At 38.2% G+C, this 15,311-nt stretch overlaps 2 long non-coding RNA genes and 1 pseudogene across 2 annotated transcripts; 1 reads left to right on the forward strand and 2 right to left on the reverse strand.

Moving 5' to 3' along the window:
- The first annotated feature begins 2,872 nt into the window (after positions 1-2,872).
- LOC120436759 lies at positions 2,873-5,863 on the forward strand (annotated as a pseudogene).
- A 2,103-nt stretch (positions 5,864-7,966) lies between these two features.
- LOC120436761 lies at positions 7,967-9,144 on the reverse strand. Its single transcript, XR_005610588.1, has 3 exons — positions 9,030-9,144; positions 8,871-8,944; positions 7,967-8,007 (listed from the first exon to the last, which is right to left on the reverse strand). It is a non-coding gene; the product is annotated as an uncharacterized LOC120436761 (long non-coding RNA).
- A 4,284-nt stretch (positions 9,145-13,428) lies between these two features.
- On the reverse strand, positions 13,429-14,824 carry LOC120436760. Its single transcript, XR_005610587.1, has 3 exons — positions 14,792-14,824; positions 14,204-14,403; positions 13,429-13,459 (listed from the first exon to the last, which is right to left on the reverse strand). It is a non-coding gene; the product is annotated as an uncharacterized LOC120436760 (long non-coding RNA).
- Between the last annotated feature and the right edge of the window lie 487 nt (positions 14,825-15,311).

A 15,311-nucleotide genomic window follows, 5' to 3' on the forward strand; every position in this document is an offset into this window, starting at 1 on the left:
CCCGCGGCCGCCCGATCGACCCGGTGTTTGCTAAGCGAGGTCAATCGTGGATCAGGGAAAAGAGGCGGGAGGCGTGAGGTGAACTGAATTTCAGGTAAGAAGTTATGACCTGCACTCTGTTTGGGTCAGATATAAACCGGTTTAGGTGTAGTTTATTTAGCAGCAGTTCTTTTATGTTGCTGATAGCCGGCTAGCTACTTATAGCCCTAGCATAGTTAGCTCGGCTTCCGCTGCGCGACCTTCGCCATTAGCACCCAGAGCTTGGCTTATATTGAGGCGGGTGAAACTTCGTGTCAGCACCGATTAAGCTCACCGACAGTATGTGTTTTAGCTGGACTTATTTTTCGTTTATATGGGCCAATGATGCTGAAACCGAAGGCAGGGCGTGAGGTGAACTGAATTTCAGGTAAGAAGTTATGAACTGCACTCTATTGGGTCAGATATAAACCGAGTTTAGGTGTAGTTTGTTTTCATTGTGCTGACTTTTTTACAATCGTACTGCGTGCTAGCTAACACAGACGGGAGTTTGTATACAGCTGTGTCTTGGCCGCTTAAGTTACTGACGTTGGACTTTATTTTATTCATAAGGGTTGGTTAAGTAGAGTTGCCCATTATAAACGGAATCATGCCACATTCAGAGAAAAATATTACGATTTATTCTGAATTCTGAAGCCTCCCCCTGTCATTCTCTGCCTGTTGCAACTTCAATCCATGAAACTGATCAATGATCGGCTTTTTAAGCTCTTGTTTGTTTATCGCCCTAAACAACAGCTGCGTTTAAGCTTGATCCAGCTGTTGTTAGAATTCATTGCTTCTAATTTCTAGTATCAGCTGATGTGCGATGTGGAAAAAATAACTGAGTTGTTTGGTGGTGGAGCTACAGCAGAGGGGCAGCTATCCACCGGTGTGTGACAGAAAAGGACATGCCATGAGCAGAGACATAAAAGCGGTGAGGGCTACCGCCGATCGACGGTGTTTGCTAGCGAGGAGGTCAATGGTGGATCAGGAAAGCGAAGGCAGGGCGTGAGGTGAACTGAATTTCAGGTAAAGAAGTTATGAACCTGCACTCTATTTGGGTCAGATATAAACCGAGTTTAGGTGTAGTTTGTTGGCAACAGTTCTCTTTACGTGTTTGCTGATAGCCAGCTATCGCTAGCGCCGCTAGCGCAGTTAGCTAAGCGCCGCTAGCGACCCTCGTTGAAAAGCACCCAGGCTTGGCTTATGTTGAGGCGGGTGAAACTTCGTGTCAGCACCGGTGCCTCGCCCGACAGTATATGTGTTTAGCTGGACTTATTTTTCGTTTATATGGGCCGATGATGCTGGAAACCGAAGGCAGGGCGTGAGGTGAACTGAATTTCAGGTAAGAAGTTATGAACTGCACTCTATTTGGGTCAGATATAAACCGAGTTTAGGTGTAATTTATTTTCGTTGACCTTTTACAATCGTACTGCCACGGAGTTTATATACAGCTGTGTGCGCACTAAGTTACTAGCGTTGGACTTTATTTTATTCATTAGGGTTAGTTCATGGAGTTGCGTGCCGTACAAATGGAATACCGTCTCCACATTCAGAGAAAACATTATGATTTATTCTGTCGTTACGAAGCCTCCCTGTCATTCTCTTGTGTGTTGAAAGCACGTCAATCATGAAACTGATCAATGATCGGCTGTTAGCTCTATTATGCTCGCTAAACAACAGCATGCGTTTAAGCTTGATCAGCTGTTGTTAGAATTCTTTTGATTTTAATTTCTAGTATCAGCTGATGTTTGCTGGAGCATGAAGATGAAATCAGGAGATGTCATACTGAATCATCAGAGCTGAACTGGTGATGGGAAACAGGTTTACACTTTAGGTGACATGTGAATAGGTTGAAGGAAGTTATGAGTTGTTTCTGAGAGACAAGACCAAGCTCCTTTTTTTGTGTAGCTGACAGCTGGTAACTGTGCAGGCGGATCTGTAAAGCTTTTCTGAGGGGCAGCTAGGGCATTAACAGAAAGGTGGACACAAAGATATACTTTTCTTTCTTACTCTCATATAAAATATTTAGCTTTTATTAAATAGTTATCTGAATCTTACAACCAAAGTTTGTATAATAATACACAAGATTGGCTGTAGACCATTGTTCATCATTTAGAACACTGTGTAAAAATAACAAAAACAAAAAGTGAATGCAAAAGTGCATAAATATTTATTTTTACGTGATTGATGTGTGTGGCGGGCGTGGTCTGCAGTGCGCTGCAGGGGAGGTGGACCCACCTGAGGCGGCATCTGCAATCACGCCTCTCTAGCGTAGTCTGTGCTCTCTCGGCTGTTTTTGGGTGTGTGTCGGGCTGTGAGTTGAAAAGCTACAGCTGGCTGTGTGGGTACACCAACCATGTGTGAAAAGTGGTCCATAACATAATGCTTCAAAAGCGTGTTCATGCAAACATTATCGGGTCTGCCGTGGTACAATGGGACTTCTGCTCATGAACCTGTGTGCTGGCGTCTGCAAATCGGGGCTGTACAAAGTAACTTCATCTTTACCCAAAACTGTAAGCTGTCATCTGTGGTAGCAGTGTGTTTGTTTTACCATAGTTCATAGTGGAGAATGGCTGCTCTGCTGAGTTTTGCTCTCTGTAGCTGTATGAATGGCAAACTACACTGATTACCAGCGGCATAGGCACATAAAATTTCTTCTGAAATTTTCGCTTTATTATTATTATTATTGTTGTTATGCAAGTCATTTTGAATTGTGTCATCTTACATAACACTTTTGTCTCAATTGCCAAGACTTGGATAAAAATTTGAAATTGTTTGAGAGTTGTGCATGTTTTTATGTAAAGACATTAAAAGTTTCAGGATTCTGATGACGCTTTGCTGTGGTGGTGTAACAATGGAAATTGACACCATTCAATTGTAAAATAATAAAATACAGTTAGGAGAAAAATGACACTTATGCTTGTATAGTAAACCCTATGATGTGCTCTACTTCTTTCTTTGTGAGTCAATGTCATAGTTTCATTATGTAACTTGCACATATTAATGGTAGTGTTGCTTTTGCCACAGAAAAGAGCACAATTTCAATAAGTATGAGGATGATTTCATCACTGATCTGAACACACCCTATGATTATGAGTCGATCATGCACTACAGACCATTCTCCTTCAACAAGAACAATATGCATCCCCCACAATCACCACCGCCATACCCTACTTTATATGAGGTCATTGGCCAGCGGTTGGACTTGAGTGAAGTAGACATCACTAGACTCAATCGCATGTATGACTGTGGTAAGTCTTTCCTGTCGTTGCAGTCTAAATGTTAGAGACTGGATGCTAGTGGACATTCTGTAAGCGGTTATAAAGTTGTCTTTCAGTACTCTTCATCCAGTATTAGTGATATTTTACTTTAAGTTGTACTTTTCATTCAGAATAGACTTTGTCAGAATCCTATCTGACACAGCAAAAAAATGACTTTATGTCAGATTTTATCACATCATTACATCAACTAAACTTCAGCTCTGTAGCCGACTGTTGTTAGTATTTCTTTCCAGACAACACACTTACTCTGTTGGACCAGTGTTCCTTTGAACTGATCAACATTTGTGGAATGATCCAGAATGAGGAAGACAATGCAAACTGGGTTCAGGCGCTTTGGGCAGTCCAGTGGATACAGATCATACCCTGGCAGGCGCTGCAGAGGTGATGAGCAAATTTATATGAAAAGACTGCCAGTCATAAATGTTGACAGAGGAAAAAAACCCAACAGTAATGGTTAATTTTACTCTGTGAACCAGAGAAGTGATTGTTGCCCTTTATCTCTTTAAAATGTCTTTTTTAGATTCTGGCTATTTCATGAAGTTCGATACATCTTTGGGTGATGCTGGCAAAAAAGTGCTTTGCTGGAGTCACGACATCCTTTACCTAAAAAGGGCGAACAGTGCCTGCAGTTCTTCTACAAGATGACTGGAGGACCTGGGGACAAATTAGTAATATGGATCAGGACTGATGATGGGACAGGGACTGTGCACAGTGTTGAGAAGATCCACACCATTATAGGTACTATGCACTAAAAATGCCCCAAAAGGAGCTTTGTATTGCAAATTTTGTCTTTCAGATACATGATAAAGTATGAATTAGAATAGTTTGGCACCTGCTTTTTGTCTCTCAGGTGATGGGGATGATACTTGGAAAATAGCTCAAGTGACTCTCAAGGTTACAAAGAAGTTCCGCTATTTATTCCAAGGCATTAGAGGATCATCTGCCTCATCAGGCTCAATCTTAATTGATGACATCACTCTCACTGAGACCATTTGCCCAAGTGCTGTGTGGCAAATCACAACTTTACCAGTATTCTTGCCACCGTTCCCATTGGCAGTGCGCTGAGAAGCATATGCTTCTACAATCCAGAGGGCTACTCATTTGGTATCAGTGTTTACCCAAATGGAAGACACAGTGACTACCCAGACTATGTTGGTATGACCTTACACCTGTGCAGTGGTGAAAATGATGCAGTGATGGAGTGGCCAGCCCAAAACAGACAGGCAACCATTGTTGTCATGGACCAGGAACCAGGCGTTAAATTAAGGATGTCGTCCACAAGAAGCTTCACCACAGGTAGGAAAAGGTCAGAGCCTGAGTGTTTACTAAAAAGATGAACATGCTAATCATACAAAAGTGCAACTGGTGGAAGTGAGGACCATTCAGATAATTTTGATATTTTCTGCTTCCCCTAATATGGACACAAACACAGGGCCACCAATGCATTACACCTACAGGGTGCTTGGCTACATGAAGCCACAGAAAGCTGTGTCATGAAGCTCCTGGAGCACAATTTTTGTTAATGACAGAGGAGATTTGGAACTCTACAGTTACTGAATAAGTAGTAGGACGTATTGCAACAGTGATGTCCTATTATTCTCTTCAGTAGTAAGGTTTCCTAAATTACAAAGATCAAAATACCTGCAATTCTAATTAAACTTATTAAAATGACACATCACCTGACTCTGCAGTGAATTATGGTCATACAAAGGTTTATTTCCAGTCAAGAAAACCTTGAAAGGATATGACAATTGTGAATAATCTGCCTCACAATCAAGAAACTATAGACAGCTTCGACTAATTCCTGGAGAACAGTGCACAGTGAATCACTTAAGGCAAATATCTGCTGTAGGCTGAAAAATAACTTCAAATGAATGCTAACTTTTTGGTCTATGGCTGCTGCAAGCTATTACAGAGACATTAGCTACAGAATTAAGTCTTTACCATTTCTGACAATTTTGTTAGTTTTGACCAAGTCTGTACATTTTCGACAATGTGTCCCCGACATCCATGTGTTAAACACGAATATACTTGTTTTTTTGTCCACTCAAGACACTCATGCCCGTTGGAACAAACCAACAGCCACATCCGAGCAGTGTGGGATGACAGCTGTAAATGCTTCCGCAGATCAAGACTTTGGCTGGAGCACATTCATTTCCCACTCGCATCTGCACAGGAGGAACTTCCTCAAGAACAACGATCTCATCGTTACTGCCGACTTCAGTGGTAAGGATCTGAAATGTGATGCCCATTTCATTTTTTTCTATCTAATATTTTAAATTAGCATCTTCTCAATGGTTCGCTGATTTGACCCACCTGATCAAGACTGAGGTGCCTGTTCAACTGGACCCACCATGCAATGACATCACAGATGAGAAGTCACAGAGAAGATTAAAAATGAGACCAGAGGCTCCAAAACACAGAGTGGCACGTGCTGCCAACCCCTGTCTCCCCAACCCCTGTTTTAATGGAGGTGTGTGTGTGGAAAGTGACGGAAATCATCTTGCAGGTTTGTGATGGTCTCCTTTTCAGAATCAGAAGCAGAATACTTTATTAATCCCTAAGGAAATATATTGCGTTACAGTTGCTCCAAGACAGCAACAGTAACAGACTGAACTATTTAAACAATACGATATGTTACAACTTTAAGAAATAGCAATAATATATACATACATTTTGGATGAATATGCTGTATGGCATTACTAATCGTGGGGTTATTTTTTCCATTTGTGGGCTTACTGCTTTCCATAATATTTAATTATATATTATAGATTTTATTATCAAAGCGATATAAATAGATGAGGTCAATTACATAATCTATAAGGCTGAAATCTTTACAAACATGCATATTTTCATTCACTGCAACATCAGATCAATATCACCCTAGGCCTGGGTGTTAGACACAGTTTTAAAGCATTTTTTTAAGATACAGGGGATTGCTTTCATATTAAAAGGTCTGTCTGCTGCTTTTCAGGTGTGCAACAAGCCAGGTACATACTACTCTGGAAAGATGTGTGAGAAGCTGAATGTAGATAGAAGCTTCCCTGGCAGCTGTGACTGGTGGCATAACAGGAACAGTAGTACTGACCCTAGCTATTGTACTCGTTATCAGGGGACCACAGTAACTTTCACTTCAGTGGATGACATTTTCTGCATTTGTTCAGTAATGAAATCAAAACTATCGTCAGTACTGGGTGAAATGTAACTATTTGTTAAATGAGGGCTCATTTGGGAGGGAGATGGATTTGAATGTTTCCACATGCAAAGATTATTGTATTTATAAACTTTTCCATTTATTTTTGAAATCATAAGGACCTGCTATTAGGCATCAGGTTTAGAAACAATATAAGAACAGGACTAAATTGAGCCACTGCACTCAAAGGTGATGTCCCAACATAACGTTATAAAAAACAATGATTTGTCTATTTGTATCACGGCAATGATTTTTTTTAAAAAGGAAAATGTAAGGTTGGAATTAAATTTCCCAACAAAAAAGAAATTATGTTTTCTATTTTATTTGAACAGATTTGAGATACATACAGTGGCCACACAGGAAAGTATACAGGTATTAGTTCACGCCAAAACATAAACTTAAATATACAGTAATTAATCTTAAAATACAACATTAAATAAGTCTGGACTTGTTAAAGCATTTACTTTGTTCTATGCACAGTCAGCACTTGCACTCTTGAGCCTTACTTAATATCAAACATCCAGTTTAGTCATTTGGATATAAAGATGTACACAGTTATCTTTAAATTTACTTTGGAATGGAAGAAAACAAATGATTTTTTGCATCTAGTAAGATAACTGACAAAATCTACCAACGTAGCTAAGAATAATGGCAACTAGTGCTAGAAGTACTTTTGTGTCAAGTACAAATGTCATCGGAACCTTAGTGCTAATCATTGACAACAATGCTCGTTTAAAGGTATAGTATGCTACAGTTGTTGTTTATTGCTAGCAAACACAAATATCAAACTCACTGCCAGATTCACTTCAGGCAAAGACAGTATAAAAGATGTTCAGTGTTTACCGCTGGTTTCTGAAGTCTCATTTGAAGCTTCACGATAATTCTTTATAAATAAGATTTATTATTATTATTATTGTTATTATTATTATTATCATCATGGAAATTCTTTTTCACAGCAAGAAGAATGCCTTGATTTCCAAGATTTACTTAAAGGTGTATTCTATGACCAGAAACGAGTCACTGAAACCCTAACCTCACCATTCAGGCTGTCATTTATATCAGGGCGTCATTTATAAGGACTGCAAACAAAAGTACAAGACAAGTTTGCGTTGGCGTCACTTTTTACACCTGGCAGGTACCTACATGTTTTACACTGTCTGTCAACACAGCTGAAGTGCATTCTTTGTCCTGTTTGTTGTTGTTGTCCTGCATATGTGTTACAGACAAGAAATGTCAGTTACATGGCAAAATAAGAAAAAAAAAGGAAGGCAGGGCCTCTGGAGATAAAGACACTGTCATACAATTTTAATGGGTCATAAATAACGACTAGACAGGGGTTTCATTGCTTTTTAGGAAATCATATAACTATAGATAATGATATGGTTATCAACAACATTTAGATTAAAATAAACAACCGACTGTGAATGTCAAGGAACTACATACAACATGGCTGCAAACTGTATTCTCCTGTAGAGGGTAGTTGAACAGGTGACTTGTTAGTTCAGGATTCACAATCTGAAAAGCAAAAAATGGAATTTTTAAGACTCAACTTTTAATTCACAAAGATCATTTCTGCTTCCATGCAGTGAAAAAAGTAATTAATGCTGACAATATGGGTGCTATAAGTGTTTTAACACAAGAGCCATGTGACAAACAGCACAACATTCAAGTTAAGATCACAAAACCAGCAGAAAACAAAAGCATTCATATTGTTTCAATAGGTTCAATGTGACCATGGTTTAATAACTTATTCTTGAAAGGCTGCTATTTGCAGTTGCCAGAAATCAAAATGTCAATTTCCACTGCCCTAAAAAAGCAAAACCATGAGAAATGTGTCTTTTCCACACTGTAGATAAAGCAAATAAACAGGGTTCATAACTTTGACAATCCATAAAATGTTTGTCATCAATGTAATCAAGGTAAAATTTAAATTTCTTTCTTTTGACAAGGTATTTGCAATTATTGTAATGCCTCATCCTTAGCTGCACATAGTTTTAATGCAACTGTGTAAATTAGTTAGCACGGTAGCTCAGTAAATTGTAATGGTAACATGATATCTGCTAAACACCAACGTTATCATTATAAGGTGTGCTAGTGTGTTGATGTTACACAACCTATGCCTTTCACCCAGTACAACTGCAGCCTCCTGCTACTCAGCCTTGTTATAAATTACTTTGTAAACACAAAACAACTTGTATTTGTGTGGTGGTTTACAGCAGCCATCAACAGTTCATAGATGTAACCCTGAAAATGCAAGTTTAGTTACTGAAGGATCTCTCATCAATCAGGATTGATCAGCTCAGTGAGCTACCGAGTTTCAAAAGAGAAAGCTAGCATTATTGAAGGAATACTGTTAAGGGACGATAGACAGAACTGACCTGCATCTTCAGTGGTCTTTTGTGTAAGTAGTTGAAGTGAATTTCTTTGTGCTGTCGTTTCCTTTTGATTTTCCCTGAGGGTAGAGACCAGAAGTATTACCAACCATGTTTCTATCACTTTATCAGGCAATTCTGTATGTATATTGTATTTGTACTTACCGTTATGAGCTTGAACAGTTCCTCTCTGACCTGATAGTAACAATGTAGATAAATTGCTTAATACATTAGGTACATGGCAAACACTAAACACTTTCTCCTCACCATCAAATATTTGGGGTTTTGATAAATATATCTAGAGTGATATCTGTTCCACTAAAATTATTAAACCTACCTTTGCTCTGCAAACACCCTGTGATCAAGATAAAAAAACCCTGAAAGAGAGTAAAAAAAAACGTAACATGTCTAAAAAGACACAATGGTTTTCCTTTTTAATCAGGTTTGCAGTTTTTGTCAGCAGAGACAAGAGTTTAAGGAAATATATGCCAATGGGAAAGTTAGATCTGTGCATTCCTATTTCCATTAAGTGACGCTTTCTGACCATCATCAAAAAGTTGTACATTGACAATTAACCAAACTTTAATACATGGCTTTATTTTTTTACTGTAAAACAATGAAACAATTAATGTTTTAAAATATGTTACTTCTACAACTGATCAACAATGAAAAGCAAAAACAATAATACCTTTTAAAGAAAAACACAATTATGAAAAAGACAAATATATTTTATAAAATATAATAGAGTGAAATGGAGATTTGTCCATTGCTGATTTTGTTTTTCATATTTGTGAATGTTTCAGATCATCAAATACATTTTTGTTAAATAATCATTGTGAAATAATTATTACCTAAATTTGTTTGGTATGTGCTAACTGTGCATTCAAATTACCTGGAAGGTATTGAGGATGGTGAAATGTAGGCAATAACGTTATACATGGGGCTATCAGACATGATGAGTTGAATGAAGCCAACGATCCATGTCACTCCAAAGACCGTGTTAGAACGATCACCACTTTGAGGATGCCTTTGTCGCTTCCTTGTCATCGGCCTTGCTGCTGTCAGGGACTGAGGTCTTCATCAGTGTAACGATGACAACAACCATGGAAAAGAGATTTGCCAAAACAATGGTTCCCACAGGCAGGAGAAAAGCATGCATGGAGCCAACCAAGAGTTTTACGTAAACTAGCCAGCATGTTTTGGGGTGGTGATAGTTCTGGTTGGTGTATTTGTAGTAACACATAGCTGGATCCCACCATTAGGATTGGGCAAACATAGCCTAAAATGCTGGAGAGGAACATGAAAACTCTTTTTCCTCAGTGGGCTGAAGACAAAGATCAGCTGGTGGACAAGCATGATGCTCAGGCATAGCATCCAGCAGAACATAGCCAAGTAAAACAGGTGTTTGCATATGGTCAGTACTAGACACCCAGCTGTCACTGAGAGTCTCGGGATTGCTAGAAGCCAAGAAACTGCAATCTGCCAGCAAGAGGAATGTGGCAATGTTCACTATAGCTGTGTGGCGGAAATGAGAAAGGTTAGTCTTGACCACAGCTGACCACACGAGAGATTCAATGATGAGAAAAATCACCAAGGAGCAAATGGACACACCAAGGCCAATATTTGAAATAAGTTCAAGGGTGGGATCTGTTTTTCGTCCATCATTCTTGGACATTAGGACAGAGAATGCAGTCAGGTGGTTGCACTCACATACTGTGTGGTTTTCATCGGAAATGCTGATATTGCATCCTTCATCTGACCATTCATTCCCTGTAGGGTTCCAGAAGACACAGTGAGGTTGAGTGGGGTTGGTTTTCCCACTGGGAAGTCCAGTCTAATTCGTCTAGTTGAATCGTTGTTATTGTCCAGTGTGGCTGATAATATGAGATCGGCACGGTCAGGTTTTTGCACCATTAAAAGCTGTTATTTAATTTACTCATTAGATTTTCATAGCTACAGTTTTCAGTATTCCATTGGTCTTGTTCATATTCACACCAATGTCAAACACAGACACATTACAGTCATGGCTTCGACAGAATGTAAGGTCTAGATTTGTACTGTTGACTCCATTGCTCTGGTTGACCTTAATATTCTTCACTAGACCCTTCCACAGAATTTAGGTAGTTTGATGACATGTTATAACGAACTGTGTCATTTACCCCATTCCAGGTGCCATTCAACATATTGCTTGCTGCACTAACAAAATCCTGAAAGACAGTAAATGAAAAACAAATTAGTTTGACTAAACAGTGACTTTTCACATGAAGGCTAATTTACACCATAGAGCCCTGCTCTCAAAAACAGACATAGATCTGTGAAGCAACGATGAGCAGAATTTGTCTGAATAACCAAAACAACAAGTTGAAGTCTGACATGCCAGCTTTTCATGGCTGGGTGTACAGGGGTATGCAATCAGCTGGCAAAGGAAATGCATACAAATGCCGACAGAGTATAAAATAATATACTCTGTCTTTTCCCAACACAATCAAACAGTTTACTACATAAGACGTCACTAGATAGGTACACCACACACATAATTATTTTTTCTTCACCAAAAACGAACAAAATTCTAACATGTAACGCCCATGGAGGAAAACAAATCTCCATGTTAAAAAGTCTCCTTCACTTACATTTGGCTTGGCATTTCCTCATTCCTAAAACAAAGTTCAGTAAATGAAATGATGTGGAGGAAAAAGTTTTCAAAAAAGTGTGGCATCTCTTCCTCAGAGCCTCTGCTTTTTTTTTTCTTGCACCTGAGGTGGGACGTGCACAAATACTTTCTCACTACTTTTTACGTTTACTCCCTACTTTAAAAAAATAATTGTACTTTCTACTCCCTCACATTTTTCAAAACAGGCTCGTTACTTTTTGTTTAACGCAAAAGTAGCTGCGAGCCTTTAAATGTGAAAATAATTTGAGCCTAAACAGTAACATACATGGAAGGCATACCTGTCTGTACCATAATCACCAAAGGATGTTGCATAAAATAGATGATGTGTGCCATAGTTAAGGGCTGAATTCAGCCTGTGACTTTTTTTTCGCCCTAAGTTGTAAGGTACAGGCTGAATCTAGCTAGTCTTACAAAAGGAGAGGAGTATAAAGGAGTGACTTTTTTAAAGTGACAGTTCATTTCAAATACAGCATTTCTATCAGCTTAAACAAACATCAGCAAACAAACTGTTTGTGTGCAGTTTGATGCACAGTGTGTTGCAGCTAAAGGTCCAGCTGCTGTATATAACAGGGAGAAAAAGAATGGGAGCTAGCCTGACTCAGAGATGGAGAAAGATAAGAAAGACAGGACAGGAAAGGAAGAAACAGGTTAGTTTGCTGTACTGTGATGGATTTAAAGTGAAAAACAAGTGCACAGTGGCTACGCAATGCTCATGGTCTGTTACATTAAGTGTAAGAGATTAATATTCCATCACAATGTAGAGGATGAAAATCAGCAGGACAACTCATGAGACACCTGCTGAAATCATTTTGAATTCAGTTGTGTAACGCTACAAAAGAGCAGCAGGTCAGCTCATCACAGCCTGTCTTTTTCCCACACTGAGCCACTAGAACTGATTTTATTGTTCCCCCACCTGCTGAATACACTTTAAGCCTTAACTGTGCTCATTTTCCTGTTTAGAAGCAAAGTCTCCCTCTACAATGCAGGCAACAGAAAATAGAGCTATATTTTTTATTTTCCTTTTTTTTCCTTCTGATTGAAGCTGAGTACAATTCCACTAAAAAAAAATCAGACTAAAGTTTTTATTCCCATCCACTAATATTATTTTAATATATTGGAGGTTTGAGCAGTATAACTTATTTTTTTTAACTGTTCTTTTAGTTCTCCTATAGAGTGTTATATGTTGCTGTATTACAGAGTGCTCATGGACATTATTTTTTAGCTTTTATTTTCTTATTTCTTCATTCATTCTTTCAATATTTTTACCATACTTAAAAAAATAAAGTTGTGGGACTGTTTTCTGAACTCATTCATATGTATTCCTCACAGAACTGTTACTACAAATGCAATTTTTTTATAGTACTGTAGATTAAACTAAATTTAAAGTATTTAAATTGAGCTTAACCTTAAACGTCTGTAATATTTATCTATATAATGTTGCTGGTGGAAATGTTTTCTGCAGCATAAGTAATTTTACTTTTGGTATTTTAAGTAAAATGTGTCAGTAATACGCAGTTCATTTGTGGTGAGGAATTTTTACTTTGTGGTGTTATTACTATTTGTCTGTCTGTAAAGTTCAGTGCACACCAGTGACTCAAACTATCTTGACAAATTGTTAGTTAGACATGAGATCTGACAAAGTAGAACCTTATATGTTGAGGATTAATTTTCTTTTAAAGTGAAGCCTGAACTTTTTAAATTCAGAACCATACAGGTATAACAGAAAAAGTAGAGGTGCTTACAGGAAAGATATCCCTCCCAACACAGTTGTGTTTGATGCCTTAGCCATCATATTTAGAACACCGATGGAGGCGCTAACGCCAGCTATACTTTCACCGGATCCAGAACTTAATGTAGAGCTGTTCTTAGCCCTTCAAATATATTCTGGCCACTTCCGGGTAGCCCCTAGTCCCTTCAGGAAGGCCTAGATAAAAGAATTAGTGTGCAAAAAGTAAACAATCAAATCTTTATAATTCTGTTTCATTGTTCACAATAGTAGGCACACACACACTTTACATTCTTTTTAATGACTTGCATATTTTTACACTTGTATTTGTTTGAGTTGTATGTAAAGCTTACCCAAAGATTACCATAGATGCTATGCCCTGTAGAAATGATTTTAACTAGCAAACTAGCAGTTTAATAAACTTTTCTTATAATGTTGGGTGAAACTGGTCACAAAGTGGTATCTGCAACAAAACCCTCCTTGTGATTAGCTGGCAGCAGATTGTCTGATGAACATTCAGAATTTTATTCTCTCACTTGTAGTGACAGGTTGATGCAAATGGGAAAGCTTCTCAGTTTCTGGTTTGTGTCATAATTTCCACAATTTCCCTACTGTGGTACATTTCTTATGAGTATTTGCAGTCAAGTGTGCATTTATAATGATAACTACTGTTGACCATGGGAACCTGCTAGTGACTAAAACAATTACAAACGAGATTTTCGGGTTGAGCGCCAATTTCAAACTAGTGTCTGCCAGCAACCTCCGCAACTACTTGCCAACCTTATTTTATCATCAAGGTAAACTTAGATGAAATTTTACAAGCTTTTGTCACTGCAATATTTTAAGCTGCAATGACAAAAGCTAAAAAAAAAACAGAAACAAATACAAACAGAAACTCGTTGTAATGTCATACAGTGATATGAGAAATTTAGACACACTCACTTGAGCTGCATTTGAAACTTTGTCCAATTCTTCACTGACGCAGCTGGAGAACACGTCCTGCCAAGCAGGGCCGATACAAGTCCGGGACTTATAGCCAACCCTTCCTGGTGGGCATGTTCGAATAATCACTGTTTCTCCAGCTGGGGTTTCTGGCCATGTATCTCCATTAAGTATGATCTGGTTACAAACTATGTCATTAGCTTAATTAAAAAAAAAAAAATAGTGACGAAATTAAGTAATATTATGTATTACATGTATCTCATTAGATGATGCAATATAGGTCATTGCTAAAACATGCAATATGCAATTAAATGCTGAGCATATGCTAATATACCACAAATGACATTTTCAAAAACATATTAAAGTGGACCTATTATGCATTTCAGTCATATATTGCTGAATTTCGGGTTGCCAATCAGAAGAAAGTTAGCTTAAATGAACGGTGGCATTAGTAGAGCTGTTTTTTTTTCAGACAGGATTGCACCAGGCCCTGGCATACTAGTAGAATAAAAATATGGAGCTGGAAATGAGCATAATAAGACCCCTTTAAACTTAGTGAACATATTAAACAATTTAAAGAATCCATACCATTGATAACTGGAATGTTTATTTGTGCACTTTCATTTGATTCACATCATTTTTAAAAGTGATGTTAACATAAGTTCCACTTCCTTTGTGCAGGGGATGGTAGGAGTGAACGTGTAGTTAACGTAACCCTTGAAGCTGTAACAGAAGATTAAAATTGTTACTGTTTTTTTGTGTATTAAGATTTTGTGCAGTAAAGTCTACATTAAATTTGCATTTTGAATAATGTGAATTATGTTATGACATCTTTAAAACAGAACAAAATGATGTTTTCGTTTTAGTTGGAATACCAAAGATTCAAGGATAAAAATGTATGTTTATCTTACTTGTGTTTTGTACGGCTGTGTAGTTTGTCACGAACCATTGTAGCTCCTACCGAAATGTCATAGCTCTTACTGCTTGCTGGGATTATGACACTGGCAGTGATGTTTACACTGGCGGACTCTTTGAACAGTCCATAGTAAGAGGCATGGTACTCATGGTAATAGTGTCAGGGCAGGAGGCCACACTCAGAAAAGTCCTG

This window comes from Oreochromis aureus, unplaced genomic scaffold (assembly GCF_013358895.1).
Source record: "Oreochromis aureus strain Israel breed Guangdong unplaced genomic scaffold, ZZ_aureus HiC_scaffold_153, whole genome shotgun sequence".
In the NCBI taxonomy this organism is placed as follows: domain Eukaryota; kingdom Metazoa; phylum Chordata; class Actinopteri; order Cichliformes; family Cichlidae; genus Oreochromis; species Oreochromis aureus.